Raw genomic sequence first — 18,536 nt, forward strand, 5'->3', positions numbered from 1 at the left:
TTGATCAAGGCAGCAATACTCATGCGAAGAGTGTCAGCAAATTGATCCAGCACCATCCCAGTGGCAAAAAAGGAACCTTGAGGTGGAGGAAAACTGGTGCCGGATAGGTATGGATATAACTCATTATGATGGCAAACATTTCTTGACCGTAACAGACTGTGGCCCGACATGTTTCACAATATGGCGTCTGTTGACACGACAGGATACATTCAGCATTGTGCAACAATGAAGATATATCTTTTTTGAATATGATCCCCCACTTGAAATCTTGACTGATAATGTCTCTATATTTCGATGTCAAGAATTTCAGAAATTCACAACCGAATGGGAGGTTAGAATGCATTACTGATGTACATAGCGGAGCAGTGTCACTGCACCATCAAAAGAATTGCAGCCAGGACGCAGTGATTGATTCCAAAAGCTGTGTACTGGTATAATGTAACACCCAAGGATGATGCAACACTATCAACTGCACCAGCCAATGGGATTTACTGCTACGAATAGTGTATAAAAGGGATAGATGTCACACCATCAGTGGTTAGAGTTGTCAACACACTGTATAAAGTGGGAGATTGTGTTTGGATAAAACCACCAAATGCTCAGTGCACTACAAGGTTTGGCAGTGGACGAATAGAAAAAATAATGTCCTCAGACTATCTTGGTGATGGTGACCCATGTCATGTAAAAGATGTCCACTTTTGTTGTGGCTCCTCTACCTCAGAGGATGATGAAGAAGAAAGCATCCAATTCAAGGATAATCCTGATCCTCTACTGCCCCTTTGGATGAGCTCAGAAACACTGTCTATGGAAACAGAAAAGGGAATTGTGGAATGTGCCAGTGGCAATGACGGTAGTAATGAGGAAGATGGGAACGAGGAAGTAACACCTCCGATTCTACATAGAAGTACACATTGAAGGCAATCACTATCTCCCTACCATTTCTGTGATAGTGATATCAGGAGGGGGTGTAATAGAAATCATCTCTCTCGCAAAAAAAAGAAAATGTAGAAAAGAAGAAAAGCATAATTTTGTAAGTCGCTCATTGGTGAACATATGCCATTAATTTGCATATGTATGAAGAGTTTATTCTCTTGTTACAAGAATTCAGGGGAGATAACTTGAATATGGCTTGAAGTCAATAACTCTGAATGTACAGAGTAAACACTGGCTATAGTTAGAAGGAAAGTACCAGTGAGAAAATATATTGTTGTAACATCAGACTAAAAGCTACTAAGATAAAATGTCAGTATTTCCATTTTTTCTGTAGTAAATATTATGTTGAAATCTATACTGGTGTATACTTTTACAGCTAACAATGAGAGAATAAAATGCTATAGTGAAACTAGTTTACAAGTTAGGATATCATTTTTAAAATGGGCTTTTAGTGGACTTTTGTGAATGTCACCATTTCATTGTTTAGATCAAATTTCTGGAAGAATTTTAGTATAATAGCTGATTATACAAACAGATATCACTAACATAAAATCACGGAATACAAGTTGAAAATAAATGCAGTAACAGAGATTATGAACATAGTGGTAAATAGAGTTGATATAGCTTTAAGTGCAAGTGATGTTATATGTAAATACAATAGTGTGCTTTCCCCTTAAAGTGATACAAGCAAAAGTTACAGAGTTTATCATATAATTAACATGGGAAGTTGTGTACCAGTCTTTGCTAAAACTAGACAATTTTGTGGTCCTAAGTTAGATGCTGTACAAGCAGAATTTAAGAAACATTTAAATTCCAGAGTTATCTATCCCTCAAATAACATAATAATTTCCTTATTATGCTGATTAAATGCTATTATACTGTGGTTTAAAATATAAAGGCTGATTAAATGCTATTATACTGTGGTTTAAAATATAAAGGCTGATTAAATGCTACCTACTGTAATAATGGGGAAGAAAATGAAGTGTTACCAGCTTTGAAGCATGCGATCTGTTTTGCATATTGGGTGTGATGAGCATGCGTGGAAGTGCACAAGAATTGTCTGCCAGCGTATGAGTCAGGCCTACCTGTGATGAAAAGCGAACCCTAGACTTTTAGATCACAAATCAAAAGTCTACTAATGAGCTGTATACATCTTACTCCAAAGTGACGATTGAGTTTCGCCCGACAACTATAAAAAAACAGGCTGATGAGTCATTCGGTTGCAGTTGACAAATATTGCTCTGATACCATGTCGGTTAATGGTGTTGCTCTGGAGCATGGCGTGTCGAGTCAACAATATTGTTCAGCGACGTGTTGATTTGGCAATATTGTTCAGTGGCGTGGCGGTCAACAGTGTTGTACTAGAATGTGGCATGTTGATTCAACAATATTGTTCGGTAGCATCACATGTTGATTTGGCGGTATTGTCAGAGATTGCGTGGACAAATTTGTTCAGGACCATGCCGTCACGGTTAATATAAATATATATATTTGTTTTTTTTTTTTTTTGCGTTCTCTCTTCCCTTATGAAATGACATTGGACACTCGATTTTCAGTGGAAAAAAAGAATAGAACCCATATTTGTAGTTAGATTTTTTTAATAGTTGGTACTCATTTGCATATAGCAACAACTACTTTAAGAATGAATCGAGGAAGGCAGGTATTTTAATTTTTGTCAGCTGAGAAAGAACGTTGGAGATTTGGTGTTCATTGCAGTGAGATTTGGTGGTGTTCATTTCAGTGTTGTAGAACAGGAGTTTCATTAATTTCCTTACAGATTACTTATATTTTGTAAAGAAATCGAATGGTTTGCATTTGGTTTGTATGATTTCTGCACTCTGAATAGCATCATCAAATCCCTATTTGATGTGATAGTTATGTCCCTTTGTCATAATTCTGAAATTGAAAAGAGTTACTGCCTCAGTTATTATGGTATTCCATGCAATGGTCTCGTAAATAAAAGCATGTGTTTACCTAACTCATCTTATCCATTTATTATCGCAGCCATCTTGATTAATTAACACCTTAATATAACATTTCTCAATATAAATTCTTTTATCACAATTAGCTAATGAATGCTATTTTTCTAAAGGAGATTTAGCATGTGTATATCACCAGATAAATGTGCCCAAAACAACTCTTTTTGGGGTTGTTTGAATTCTATTACATGATATTTGGTTTCAAAAAATTTTAGTGGCACATGGATAAAATATTTTTCCACTTAAATTGTATATTTATTTAGATATCTTAATTTTTACTGACAGTAAACAGTAACACAAGGAGTATTTCAAGTCTTTAGTAAAAATAATTTTTGAGATTTCATTAACTAGGAGTAGATTCAGTGTACCAGAATGAGATTTCGTTGGTTTTCACGAAAACAAAGCTGGTTTCCCAGTTCAAAGAATGTTAAAGAACTGGTCAGGTTTTCTAATATTAAATAATTCCAAAAGCTTATATATGTTTTTAGAAATGATAGGTTTTTATTGCAAGTTAATCCTTAATTATTCATCTGAATCAATGAGATTGAACCTTATCCAGTCCAAAATCTTGACCAAAATAACTGCATGGTCAGTTGAAGAACCATTTAGTGCATGGATATCTAGTTTCAGTTTCTCTTCTTTTTTTCTTCTAATTTTTAAGTCCCCCATTTGTTGTTTCCTATTCTATTACTCCCATTTTGATTCGTTAATCTCGACTGTATCATATTTTAAGCCACCGACTATTTCCAATTTCTTCCAGACGTCCTCACGTTTTGTGGACCACCTATCTCCATTAAACTAATTTCCTTAAATTTTATCAAAACATCTCTTGGTCATTTACTGCTGTTCCTTTTTATATAAACTAATTTAATCTTCTGCTTTGAATTACTTCTCCTTTATTGATGATCTCCCAATTCAAGAACTTTAATCCATTCTTTCAACATGGACATACTATTGAAGTCTACTCTTTTGCATACAAATATCCCTATACTCTCCAGATTTAATCTTCCTCTGATGAAATCAGATTTAAGCTTGTAGTTATGGACTCGCATCACATTCATCATATTATTTTTATATCATCATTCTCCAACACATGTCTTCAATCGTCTCTAGCTAGGTTTCAAATTCATACATCATCACACAACAAATACATGCCTGATAGAAAAATTTGTTCTTGGAATTTGATGCAATGAGTATGAGTACTTCCAGATTCCTCCTCACAAGAATATGATTGACTAGTTAAGGCATAAATACCAATTCGTAGAGCAGCTTGGAAGAGATGATGAAAGATATACTGAAAGCCTCATGCTTAAGGATATTATCAGCTTCGACCACTGACATTCATTAAGTAAGGTGACTTACTAGATTATTACTTGAATACCTTAGCTAAGATCACTCAGCTAGTTCAAATAAATATATCCCTTTCCTGGGATATATCAGAATTATAAAGCTATCAGAAACATTATCAAGATAAAAACATTTACTTTCGGTTACAAAAAGGATAAATAAATGAAAAAGCAAGAAATTTCCTGTGTGACACGTGTCATGAGAGTTAGTTCAAGAAACACAATAATGTGTAGTGTTTGCAGCAAATAGACCCATTACCAATGCACAGATATGGACCTTGAACAAGAAAGAGACTAACTTTCAAAAATATAATAAGTTATCAGATATAGCATTAGTCCAACCACAACCATCTGATTGTGGATAAGTAACTAATACACATTTGGCACTGCATTACATCATCTGATTGATATATAAAAAAAAAACTGTACTTACAAGATTGCTCTCTAAAGAATTTCACCAAGCTCAAAGTATTTAATGTTTCACATCGTTTTTCAGTAATACATTTCTGCCACCTCATTTGCCATGTAAGGTCATCCACTGACCATAAGCCATTATGTGGAACATTTTATAATCACAACATGGCAATATTAAATCAGTAACACTTGTCAGTGATGATGATGATGATGATGATGATGATGATGATGATGATGATGATGATGATGATGATGATGATGATGATGATGATGATGATGATGATGATGATGAGGAGGAGGAGGAGGAGGAGGAGGAGGAGGAGGAGGAGTATATTGTTGTTGTCATAGTATATAAAAGGTGGAGCAAATATGCCCATCTCAGAGACAATTTTATCAGGGAGATCATTTATGAATATCAGGAATAATAAAGGTCCAAGGATCGACCCAAGGTACACCCGCATTTATATCATATTGTTTTGATGCACGACCATCCAGGACAACTTGGATTCTTCTTTTATTTAAAAAGGATTTAATTATGTTAAGTATTCGTCCAGTAATACTATAGGATCTGATTTTCATGAGAAGATCATCGTGCCATACCCTGTCAAAAGCCTTAGATATATCTAGGGCTACTGCTCTCCCCACTCCTGCCTTATCTAGTGCATGGTATATACTTCACAGATTACAGTTAGAATATCTGCAGTAAAACAGGCTTGCCTGAATCCATATTAATGGTCGGACAGAAGTGTAACAACTGTAAGGTGGTAGATTAGAGCTTTATTAATTATAGACTCAAATATTTTGGTGAAAAGAAGGAGAAGGTTAATGGGACAATAATTTCATGGGTCAGTTCTTTTGCCAGAATTCTTGTAAACTGGTACGACAGAAGCAGTTTATCAGGGAAACAAGATTTGTTAAGGCATTTGTTGAAAAGTTTGGAGAGAACTCGGGCAACCTCAGCTGAGCATATTTTAATAGTACAGCTGAGATGAGATCAGGTCTACATGCTTTGAAGTGTCTAGGTTTTTAGTGATATACTGTACTTGAGAAGGAGTCACATGAGTTATTTGCAAAACATGGCTAATCAGATTCATTAAAAGAGAAGAGTTTTTTTCTAACATAACTCATTTCTAAAACAGGAATATTTTAGCATGAATTTCATGTGATTAAAAAATAAGAGGTTCGTTGTCGATAACCTTTACAGATGATTCGGCGACGTCTTTAAGTTTCTCGAAAGAATTCACAACTATAGGCGGCATGGGAAATTGTTTATTTTCAACTAGGGGGCGAATTTTGTGTGAATACTTAGGTATCCATTTCGCATAGTAAGAAAATATACCAAGGCACATTTTAACGAATTTGAATCCGAAGGAGGAGGCATTTGCAGAAGGAGTTTCAAACGCTCAGGATCAGGTTGGATAGTTCTGTCACAGATTTGGTATCCAAACAAATTGATAGAGCGAAGCAAAAACTTGGATTTTACTCGGTTTATTTTGAGGTTGTATATTAAAGCAGCCTTTAAGAAATGTTCCAAGTTAGCGTCATGCTCCTCTTGAGTTTCACCGCAAATAGTAATATCATCAATGTAAGAAAAAGTTCCAAATAACTTATTTTCAGAAATAAAGGAATTTATAAATAGTTGAAAGGCAGAAACCCCATTAGTGACACCCATGGGTATTCGTTTGAATTGATACAAACGATTTCCAGCTTGAAAAACCGTGTAGGGCCGATCTTCGGGACAAATTTCAATTTGGTAGTAAGCCTTAGACAAATTAATCGTACTAAAAATATGATACTAGGCAATTTGGTTTACGAGATCCTCAATCCGAGGCAAAGGGTACACGCCAAGTAGGATGGAACGGTTAATAGTTTGGGAAAAATCAACCACCAGTCGTTTCTTTCTATTAGGCGACAAAGTTATAACAATTTGAGCACGCCACGGTGAATAGCTGATTTCAATGACGTCGTCCTTAAGTAGTTGAAGAATTTCCTTTTCATTAAATCGGGCATCCTCCGCACGGTAGTTTTGGAATTTTGTAGCAATGGGTCTGCAATCAGGGGTCAGGTTAAAACAATTTTACAGGGGCACAACTGATTTTGGTTAGCGCGCAGATTTTTAAGGCATCCTGAGATCCAACCAAAAGAAATAGTGATGCCCTGGTGTAGTTTAAAAAACGGCACACCGAGTATAATGTCCATACAGGAGTCAGGAAGCACAGTAAGGTCAATTCCTTTATATTCACAACCATTGAAGAAAATGTTCTCGGTGCAATATTCAGACAGTTTAACGAAACGGCGGATAATGCCATAGAAATTACGGAGTTCCGTTTTAAAGTGGGCAGTCTCATTGTTTTGACAATGCAAGCACTGATAAAATTATCAGAACTGCCGGTGTCTATAAGGGCAGTTAACCTTTTTCCTTTTAACTCCACAGTTTCGGTGATAGGAGGGCAACTATCACCACCTTTAGCGCGGGTCCCTATGATAGCAGAAGAAGAACGTGAATGTGTTGTTAGAGTAGAACGGCAAACTTTAGAAAAATGCTTGAGTTTACCACAGCTTCGACATACCTTATCGCGGGCAGGGCAAAGGTGGCGGTCATTCTTAAGGTGACGTCGCCCTCCACAGTTGTAGCACTTGCTGCGAACAGGAAGGGCAGCAGAGAACTGAGTCAAACTCCATTCGAGAATAAGTTGGAACAGAATTTTTAGAAATACAAGTGGCCTCCTCGGCAGAATTGGTCAGCACATTTTTAGTTCCTGTAGTAGAAGTAACAGCAACTGCTCCAATCTGGAAGGCATATGATTCCGCGCAAAAGTGAGCTTGTTCTAAAGCCCTAGCACATTGAGTAGCTTCTGTGAGAGAGTGTCTGTTTCAAGGAGCCTAGCACGTATCAATGAGGCCCGGAGACCATGAATTAATGCATCACGGACAGATTCATCCCTGTAAATGGTGGCCGTTATGTCTTTAAAACAACAGTCAGCGGCAAGTCGATTCAAGGCCTGAAGGTATTGGTCAACAGACTTGCTTTCTTGTTGCAACCGTGTGGAAAGCAGATGTCTACCGTGAATAACGCTTGGAGACTTGTTGTAAACGCCTTTCAATAATTCCACAGCATGTTCAAACCCAGAGCAACCTTCGATAACGTCAGCAACAGAGGAACCGATATTTAAATAGAGAACTTCTAGCTTATCAGGGTTTAACGAAGCAATAGTTGATAAGTAGTAATTAAAGTTGCGGAACCATAATTTCCAAAGCTTGCTGGCCTGAGGGTCTGCCGAGGAAACATCAAATTTATCCAGGCGAATTATCTTCTCCATGAAAAAAATAAAAAAATTAGTTTGGTAAATTGTGGTGTTTTATCATAGAACGGAAGACAAAGCAAAACCTCTTTACTAGGCTTTACCAAACTAATTTCACAGCCAATAATAAATGTAAGAGCAAATAATAAGCGTAAGAGAAAATATTAAAGAGCTGTTAGTAACGAAATGTTGAAGAAGAAAAAAACTCAGTCCTTTTAGAAAGGAAAAGGAACGTGTGCAAAATCACGTGCCGTAGAAACTTTTACTTTAACGGAAATATAACACATGTATAAGAAGCATCCAATTCTGAAACATTAATATTAATGAAAGATGAAATATGCAAGTTGCTTCTCTTAGACTAGTAATTCACTCTATGCAATAAAGGGGAAGTAACTCAGTAAAATAAAATAGACCCATAAACACACACAGAATTGTAAAAAAATGCAAAATAAATAAATAAAATAAACAGAGAACTTTGTCATAGTAAAAAGATAATCCAAAATACTGACTGTACATGAAAAATGAATGGTACAACCAGCAACCAATATTTGCAGATTAAAAAAAAATGGAAGTGTGAGCAACCTTAACAATTCACCTTATATTCCAGGTTGTTTGGTAATCTATAGTACCAGGGAAACTTGTGTAGAGCCTATTAAAATATGTAATTTATTTAAATACTCTGTCAGTCCATCTCTTTTATATATATATACATATATATATATATATATATATATATATATATATATATATCATATGATATATCATATTATGCATTAAACTACCTTTTGTTGATGTTGCATGGCTAACAATTTATTCAGTTTGCAGGGCTTGATAAATAAAAAAACAAAACAGATTATCACAAAGTAAAAAATTAGTTTTGTACAGGATTCAAAGCTGTGCCTCAGACGTGGTGACACAGCAAACCAATTCCTTCACTTTTATTGTGTGACAACAGTCATGGATGAACGCAACCAATAGGAAACGAAAAGGGGATCTATGCAAATTAAGACACAGCCGAATTTGAACATATAAAAAGCCAGTATTTCTTTCATTAACAAAGAGATTGTTTGTTGACTTGGAGTCGGTTGAACGTACGGTTAATTCGCATGTCAATAGGAAGAAATAAAGACAGATTTTCTATGAAATGAGAAGAGAAAAAGGATTGTCATTTTTTTTTGTGTGCCAAGAACGTTATAAGCTAAAGAAGAACACCTTTTTATTTTGCATGAACATTTAACAAGATTTGTCAGCTTAAAATTTCAACACTTAAAGCTATTTTGGCAAAAATACACTAAGCAGCAACATGGTGAAACCATTTACTGGCGAGGTAGATGTAGTAGCATGGCTGAAAAAGTTAAAGAAAAAAAGTAAAGATAGATGATGTGACAAGCCTACTGCCATTGTATCCGGAGGGGATGCATTGGCCCTCTACTTGGAAATGAGTGAAATTAACCAACTGCATATCAAGGGGATAAAGACTAGATTAAAGGTAAACCATGGTGAAAGGGGTTGGCGATTCAGGTGGACATTTACGCAAACAATATCAGATGGTTGGTTGGACTGGCTGGTTTTGAAGGAGACTAGAACAACTTGCTAAACTGTTTTTTGTCACAGGGTTCCCTGATGCCATTTCCATCGAACTCCAGCAGGTACCAAAAATTGAGACCTTAACCATGGGAAACCTAATAGCAAGAGTAAGGGTGCTGACATCAACCAGGAACCAAAGTCTTCACGTGGTTGCAGCCATGAGTCCATCCAATGGTAAATCTGCTGTTCCTACCGAGAAAAGCCCTAGCACAGGAGTAAACTGCCACAGATGGGGCCGCAAAGGTCACATAGCGAGAGATTACCAAAGATGTGAAACCCATTGCTACCAATGCAGCACAGTTGGACAGTAGGCCCAGGACTGTTCGGGAAATGAACAAGGGGATGAGGCATAAGTGCCAGCCTACATGCAGCGCTCCCAGAGAGTGGCATCTACGTCAATGGGCTTCTTTGGCCTTTTGGTCAAGATCAAAGTGTAGTATTTGAAGATTTTGGCCAAGGTCCTGTCGAATCGGCTGCAGGTTGTTATCGACGAGTTGGTTGAACCAGAACAGAACTACGCTGTGAAGGGGAGATCGATTCAGAACAACTTGCACCTGATCCGCATGATCCTAGAGGGGGGAATAGATGACGACACGGAAGCCGCGCTGATAAACTTAGATCAGTCCAAAGCTTTCGATAGGGTCGACCATCGTTTCCTGGCATCTGTCTTAGAGGCCGCCGGTTTTAAACCGGACTTTTGCAAGTGGATCTCCATAATGTATCGACAGCCCATGGCTGTCGTGCAAGTCAACGGAAAGCGCTCGAAACCCTTTGTTATCTCTCGGTCGGTGCGTCAGGGTTGTCCGCTGTCGCCCCTGCTTTATGTCCTGGCTTTGGAGCCTCTTCTCCGCAAGCTGAGACATGGGGAGGCAAATTCGGCCCTGCGCGGAATGGCTCTGCCTGGCGGCTCAGCTGCCAAGGTATCCGCGTTCGCCGATGATGTCACGATCTTCGTGTCGGGCTTCAGAGACATTGAGGTCGTGTCGGAGGCACTCACACAGTACGAAAGAATTACAGGGGCCAAGATAAACCGCAACAAGTCGGTAGGACTGCGGTTGGGCGCATGGAGTGGCAACGCAAACCTCCCTGCGCCCTTCAGCTGGACAGATGGCCCGGTCCGGATCCTCGGCGTGTGGTTCGGACCGGGTCTCCAGCTTGACAAGAATTGGTTGGAGGTACGGTCAAAGGTGGAGGCTGCAGTCAATTCGTGGCTTCCTAGGAAACTTTCCTTAAAGGGTAGAGCTGAGGCGTGCGCCACTTACGTCTTTCCTCTCATCCTTTACCGACTGGCCGTACTTCCCCTGCCTGCACAACACCTAAAAGCTCTTGTCGAACTCTTGTCCTCGCTCCTTTGGGACAGAGGAAGACACTGGGTGAGCAGACAGGTCTGTATTCAACGTCCGTGTGAGGGAGGCTTGGGAATGCCGGACTTGAAGTGTCATCGAGATGCTGAGAGGCCGGCCTTCCTGAGCCACTATATGCAGGAGGACCAACCGTGGCACCCCGTGGTTACTGCCGCCTTCCCCGACCTCGTTCTCGACCCTTCTATCGAGAGCCGTCGCAGGCCGCGGGGAGAATCTGCCTACATGAAAGAGTGCCGAGCCGCGCTAAAACGACTACCAAGGTCCAGTGACCTTGTGACTGCTACCCGTAGGGAACTCCACAGAGATCTAGTGAAGGGGGCCGCTGACAACCCGCTATGCGCGCGTTTGGGGTGGCAGCAGAGTGAGATCCGCTCCGCGTGGAGCTGGGCGCCAGGTTCGAGTCATCTGAACAATTCGGAGTTCTCTCTGACCTGGCGATTGGCCCGAAATGCACTTCCACTCAACAACATACAATGCAGTTCTGGGTTTCTGGAGTCGCCTGATTGTCCCCGTTGTGGGACAACGGCTGTGGAAACTACGGATCACGCTTTCTTCGATTGCCGCGAACTCCGCCAGTACTGGTCGTATGTCAGTGGGGTGACGGCTCGCATAGATCCTGAGCATCCTCGCCCAATTACTGTATTCAATGTTGTGGACAACGTGAGGCCGCCGTGGGACCGGGAAAGACAAATGGTCTACGTTACGATTCTGGCCGTGGCGAGAATGGTGATTTGGACGTCGCGTCTGCAAGGTTGCCGGGGGGTGTTGTCTTTTTCTGATCAAGATCTGATCGCGTTCTTTAAACACCAACTACGGGTGAAGATCAGATGTGATAGAAGAAGGCTGCATCGCGCGGCATTTGACAGAAGATGGATACATGTGGCAAGTCTGTGTGTACGAAGAGGAGCCAAATTTGAATACGTGTTCCCCGCCTAGGTGTGGAACGCGCAGTTCTGTAAAGTTAAATTAAACAAGTAGTCTCTCAGCTAGCTGAGTGTGTGTTCCATCCCTCCCCGATTAGGAAGCCTCCAAGATCCCCATCCCCTCTTACCTGCAATTTTTGTTTTCACCCCTTCCTCTAAATTTTACCCATCTTGGAGAAAAAGAAATACAAACTAACCTCCATCCCTTACCCACAAAATTTTCTTTTCTCAATTCACCCCCATCTAGAGGGCATCCCCACCTAGAGACTGACCCGCAGAAGCGAGGTTCCTTTTACAAACCTAGTGGAACGGGCAGTCTATCAACTAGACGGGGTTGGGAGGGTCCTACTAATCACCTTTTGTTTTTTCTTCCCCCTCCCTCGACACAAATGAATTATTGTTACCATTTTATTGTTATCTTTTTTGTTTTTACACGTCAATAAAAAATGTTTTAAAAATTGGGAGTTACTAGGACGTCCCCAATATGAAAGGGTGAATGCGGTATTATGGTGAAAGAAGATACTAGCTGGGAGAAACTTTTGACTTTGTTTAGTTCTGGAGTGACAAGGATGACCAACGACCCCCAAAATCCCCCCTTTTGAGTTGGCCATGTGCCTAAGTTTTTTGTTCATCGTTGATTTTTTTTCTGTATTTTTTTAACATGAATAAAAGATTTAATATCTCAAAGTGTAGTATCTGTTCCGGCAGATACTGCAAGCTATGACTAGCCATGACTAGCTATGACTAGCAAAGACCAGATGTGGGGGCAACCCCACATGCCTGACCTTTAACCAGCTCCCATTTCCCACCGCTCGGGAGCTGGTCCCCTTTTTCCCTTCCCCCTCCCTTCACTCCTCACATTAAAAATTGGCCTTGTGCCTAATTTGCTCGGTGGGGGAGCAAATAAATACCATCTGTTCCGACAGATGCTGCACTTAAGATAATTTGTACCAGTCAATGGAGAGGAAACCCTCTATACTGGGACAATTATTATTTTTGGTAACCAGAGTGCCCCCTTTTTGCCTACTTTTAGGGGAGCTGGTTTTAACCTCACATTAAAAACGGCCTTGTGCCTAATTTGCTCAGTGGGGGAGCAAATAAATACCATCTGTTCCGGCAGATACTGCAAGCTATGACTAGCCATGACTAGCTATGACTAGCAAAGACCAGATGTGGGGGCAACCCCACATGCCTGACCTTTAACCAGCTCCCATTTCCCACCGCTCGGGAGCTGGTCCCCTTTTTCCCTTCCCCCTCCCTTCACTCCTCACATTAAAAATCGGCCTTGTGCCTAATTTGCTCAGTGGGGGAGCAAATAAATACCATCTGTTCTTCAGATGCTGCACTTCATTTTCTTGTTCTCTTTCGGTGGAGGAGAAATCCTTCACGACTGAGACAACTTTTATTTTTGTACCTTTTCTCCACGTTAAAAAACGACCCTGGTGTCTAACTCTGTCCCGTGGGGAGGCATAGTAAATAGGTAGAATAATAGATGTGAATCGATGTCAATCTTGGAAGACAGCAAAAGTGAACGTCTTGACTATTAGAGGCTCATCCTGTGGAAGAAAAGTAATCACTATTTCAACAAACGATAGTGACTATGTTAGGATCGATGCTCTGGTAGTGCGTGGTAAACCACTGGGATTTGATCTGTTGTAAGGGATTGATGCAATAAGAGCATTGGGAGGTATCATTGTTTGACCTATCGGTGCAGTCCGACCCGGTGTTGGGAAAATTTCCACATGTGCAGCTATCTCCATCAATGAACCAGATTTTACTGCTACGTTGACCATCAAAAGTGAGCATGGATAGCAGCATGGAAATGGGCAGGTAGCCGCCCACCTGAAGGACTGCATAATGGTGTGCCAGAGTATTGAGTGGTGCAGAGCTTCGACCAGATTATGATTAAGAACTCTGGGCATGGATGAACAAGGGTTGGCTTGTGCCATACCCAGAAGACAAACACTCGGACCTCTGAAGGAATTAATTTTATTGATGGCTGCGATACAGCAGAATAAGGTAAAGGTGCAACCAGTGATGGACTACTGCAAACTCAACAATCATGTAGATGCATTCACGGCAGATGCAGATGTTTGTGCTGCCAAGATGCAAGAGCCAAACATATCACTGCTTGACCTCCAGAGAGTTTATCTCCAAGTGTGAACCCATGAGACACTATGGTCACAACCCCAGGCAAACAACAAAAGAAATCACAAAAGGTAGTCTTTTTAGTAACATTAATTATTCAACGCTGTTACAGGTATAGTCTCAGTAAGGACATGAGCTAGGAGCTTTCATAAGCTTGGTAAATCAGACTGACTTCTGGGTGCAGGATTTTAATGGTTTAAATTAAGTTATTTCAGCCAGACCGTCAGATGAAATGTCGGACAGGCAGGTTGTCAACAAACTCTCCTCACCAACAAATTCTGCCAAACTGGCTAAAAACACACCTTTATATTATCTCTATAACTTCTAGTTTATGTTTATGCCCCCTTTTCTATTTTGGTCGGTCTCTCTCTCTCTCTCTCTCTCTCTCTCTCTCTCTCTCTCTCTCTCTCTCTCTCTCTCTCTACCCTTTACCATCACTCGTGGGAGAGGTTTCCCAAAGACCATATGTATAAGGTAGGATAAGTGAATCGGTCATCATAGTTAACCCTCTTTCCAAAGTGATTTTATGGTCAATCCAATAATTAAACGCACTCAGCAGTTTACCTACTTGACTTGATTTTCTGGTGGTCCCTCAAATAAACCCCAATTGCCAAATTTTCCTTGCCTGGAAAATATGTTTTATGATTTCCACTTAAGTCCTTCAACTATCCAGCTTGTGTAGGGGGTGGGTTCATTTTGATTATCTGTTAAGAAAACAGATTTATTCTTTTTATCATCATCATGCAACAAACAAGACAACCCAACATTGTCCAGTCCACAATCCTTGTCACAGTGTACATCCAGGAGTATGACACACCGCTTCTTTCGCCCAAAGAGTTTGTCCTGTGAAAACAAAAGCAGCAGTCAGATGAGCAATACAAACATGCGTGGAATTCCAATCAATAGATTCAGTGCCAGTTCACTGGGAGAAAGGAAAGCTGGAGGTGAACAGTGATTGACAATGGTTGGGAATGGACATTACCCACTATGGTGCTTACTATTTCCTTACTATCACGGATTGTGAGCTGTCACAGTTTCAATGTGGAGGCAATTAGCACGGCAGTACTCGGCAACTAAAATTCGCCAACTAGAAGTGTTTTTTTTAAACATGGCCTGCCTCGCAAACTACTGACAGATAACAACACAGCTTTCCACAGCAAAAAATTCAGAACGTTTGCAGATGAATGGGTATGAACTTGAGATTTCGCTGTGCATATGCCCTGGCCAGGAATGGCATAGCAGAGCGATGCTATCACACTATGAAATGGATCGTGACTAGAATGCATTGCTCTGTATCAGAGGCAGTCTACTGGTACAATGTGATTCCAAAAGACGAGGAGTCATCTTTGACCTTACCAGCCAATGCTATATACCGGTACGAGATCCAGGTGAAAGGAATCAATGTCATGCCATCAGTAGCAGGCCCCGAGTATAGCCCATACTAAATTGGAGATTATGTGTGGGTGAAGGCACCAGAGAATCATACCATGAGATTTGGCCAGGGTCGAGTAACTGAGATAATTAGTCCACAGTCTATCTTGGTGCATGGGATGCCCCGACATGTGAAGGACCTACATCCCTGATACAGTGTACTCTTGTCAGAAAAAGATTCCGACAGCACAACATCTTCGGGGAGCAAGTCAGAAAGTCTGATACCTGATGACGAAACAGACTCAGAAGATGGTCATGAGGCAGGAGTAGAAGACGCACACACTCCTGATGAAGCTCACGGTTCTGAAGAGACCCCACAATTGCAACTGATAGGAAATGAGAAAGGTGACATATGCAAATTAAGATGCAGTCGAATTTGAGCCGAATATAAAAAAGGCGGTATTTCTTTCATTCGGGAGAAGATTGTTTGTTGACTCAGAGTCAGCTTAATATATGGTTAATCCGTGTGTCAGTGGGAAGAAAGAAAGACGAATTTTCTATGAACGGTGAAATGGAAAAAGAAAAAGGATTATCATTTTTTTGTGTGTGCTGAGAACGTTGACACTAAAAACGAAAAACTGTTTTGTTTTTTGTTTTTTTGCATGAACATTTAATTCGCAGTTTAAAGGAAAACTTTCATTTCAACACTTCATAATGTTCTTCAATATTTCTATTGTGAAGCGATACATTGAAATAAAATATAAGAAAAGGAGATTATTGAAAAGTATATAATATAAATTAATAAAATTATAAAAAGATAAAAATAACAATCTTTATTTGCACTTTTAATAAAAAAATCTAAAAAATAAATATTTTTATTTTATTTAAAATTTTATAAGAAATATATGTTTAGGAAATTATAAAAACAAATATTTCTTTAAATTTTAAAAATAAATTTTTATTTGAATTTATAAAATAAATATTTGTTTATGAAAGCATAAAAATAAAATCATTGAAATCAAAATAACAAATAATTTATAGGCGTGAGAGAAAAAAAAAGCGAAGGAATTGATTTGCCTTGTCACTGCTTCCAGTAGCGTTACACCTGAAATTAGGAAGTATGTTAGCTGACTAAATTTTCATAGAAAGTCAAAATTCTACAAGTAAAAAAAAATATATTATTATTTAAATTCAGAAATACATATACATACAATGCCGGCAAAAAGAAAGTCCGCATTTATAATTAAAAAAAAAAACAAAAAAACTTAAACTAGTATTAATCAGAGGATGAATATATTTAAAAAACACTAGTTTATAGATAAAAGCATCAGGTTACTAAAATGAAGTGGGAATCTATTAACAAAATGTATTTTACATTACAAATGCGGTGAGGCTGATAGCTTTTTAATTTAGTGAGTCCTGGAACCAACAAATTTCATTTTAATGAAAGTTCCTGAAAGTTTTATGAGCCTCTCCCATTTAGCCCTAATGATCACCCTAGAAAAAGACAAGAAGAAACCAAAATTTAAAAATGTAATGAATAAGAAAATAGTTCTTATAGATGAATGACCTGTGTTTGAGGGCTATGACAATGCAGTTTGTGGGTTAACAGTCTATGTAGTAAAAAATAATGACAATATTGAAATAATTTCAATAATTTTCAATTATACATATTTATTTATCAACATAGTGTGAGTTCAAGATGGTAGATGTGTGAATTTCCCAGAATGTTCGAGACTATAGCTCTTTGTCAGGGGATAAACTCCTCCTCAGTCCTTGGATATATTTTTTCTTCTACTTGAATCAAATAATAGTATGAATGTGAACCATCCTTTACACCCACGCAGAACAGCTTATGTGACCAGGATTCAAGAATATACATTTCAAAAGTATGATTTTGTTTTGGTGACAGCCTGTTCAGATGATGGATAAAAATGACTTTCTGAGCTAAGACTCCTTTTCGAGTCAAAAGATGCATTTTCATTATCCTTGTCACAAAATTAAATGTTCAGTAGGTTATGTCGATTGTCCTTATTAAAATGATGAGCGAATAAATAAAAGAAAGACAGCAAAAAGAAAACAAGAGGTAAAAAAGAACCCACACTCCTAATGGATTGTCTGTGTGCATTGCAATGTATTGTTTGTTTGTTTTTAGGAAAATATTGATTTGCATCTTGCGTTTGCATGAATTAGATTTTACAGAGTCCTTTTAGATTTTTATACATCTCTGATGGAGGACATAGCTATCAGCATTTCTGCAAATGAATATGTAGATTTAAATTTTACAAGAAAAAAATAAAGTTAATTAATGGAGCATTAATATTTAAAAAATTCATAATTTTCATTTGATAACACATATCACTTTTCAAGCAGAGAATTCACTATTGAATTTCTGAACATGTTAAATATTTTAAAACTTAAAATATGTAAGAAATGTCCACTTGAAGCATTGTGTGTAGCAGAGAAATTATTATATATTATTGAAAGTCTTCATAATGCAAATTTTAAATGTACTAATTGGAAATGTTAATGGTTTCTAACATTTTGAAAAAAATCTCCATCAAAAGAAAGTTAAGAATTGATATCGGAGACTCTTTATTCTTTTTTAATTTTGTTCCCATCTTTGAAGTTTAAATAATTGTGCCAATGACCAGAGAAATGGATAAAAATATCAACTTTCTGTCAGACCAAAACTATCCAATAACAGATTCATGGAATCCCCGCAAAATGATCTCTGATTATAATTTTTAATTCGCTTTTGATGAAGAGATTTTTTTTTTCTCCAAATATTGGAAATAAGATATATAAATAACCATTAACATCTAGATTATTTTTTTTACATTTGCATTGCCATATTTTTCAATAATATATAATTTTTTATTGGTATTTGCTTTCAATTGTTTAATCAAATTCTTCTATATTCAATATTACAGCCACATCTGGAATAACTACAGCAACCTCTGCAAAACCTACATCTCTTTTTTCTACTTCTCAAGTTACAACTCCTATGATAACTTCTGTAATTTCTACTAGTACACATGCTTCTACTACTAGAAGGACACCTACTAGATTGGCAACGACATGGTCAGTTTCTACTCCTAGTCTAACCACATCAATAAAATCTTCTGAAGCAAGTTTAAGTTCATCTGTTTCAAAGAAAATAGAAAAA

General features: G+C 38.5%; 1 protein-coding gene across 1 annotated transcript in view; it reads left to right on the top strand.

Moving 5' to 3' along the window:
* LOC145291527 (uncharacterized) overlaps positions 1 to 18,536 on the top strand; it is a 1,250,821-nt gene that overhangs the window by 677,847 nt on the left and 554,438 nt on the right. The window lies entirely within an intron of this gene.

Source organism: Euprymna scolopes, chromosome 12 (genome assembly GCF_053919585.1).
Source record: "Euprymna scolopes isolate OS-2025 chromosome 12, ASM5391958v1, whole genome shotgun sequence".
In the NCBI taxonomy this organism is placed as follows: domain Eukaryota; kingdom Metazoa; phylum Mollusca; class Cephalopoda; order Sepiida; family Sepiolidae; genus Euprymna; species Euprymna scolopes.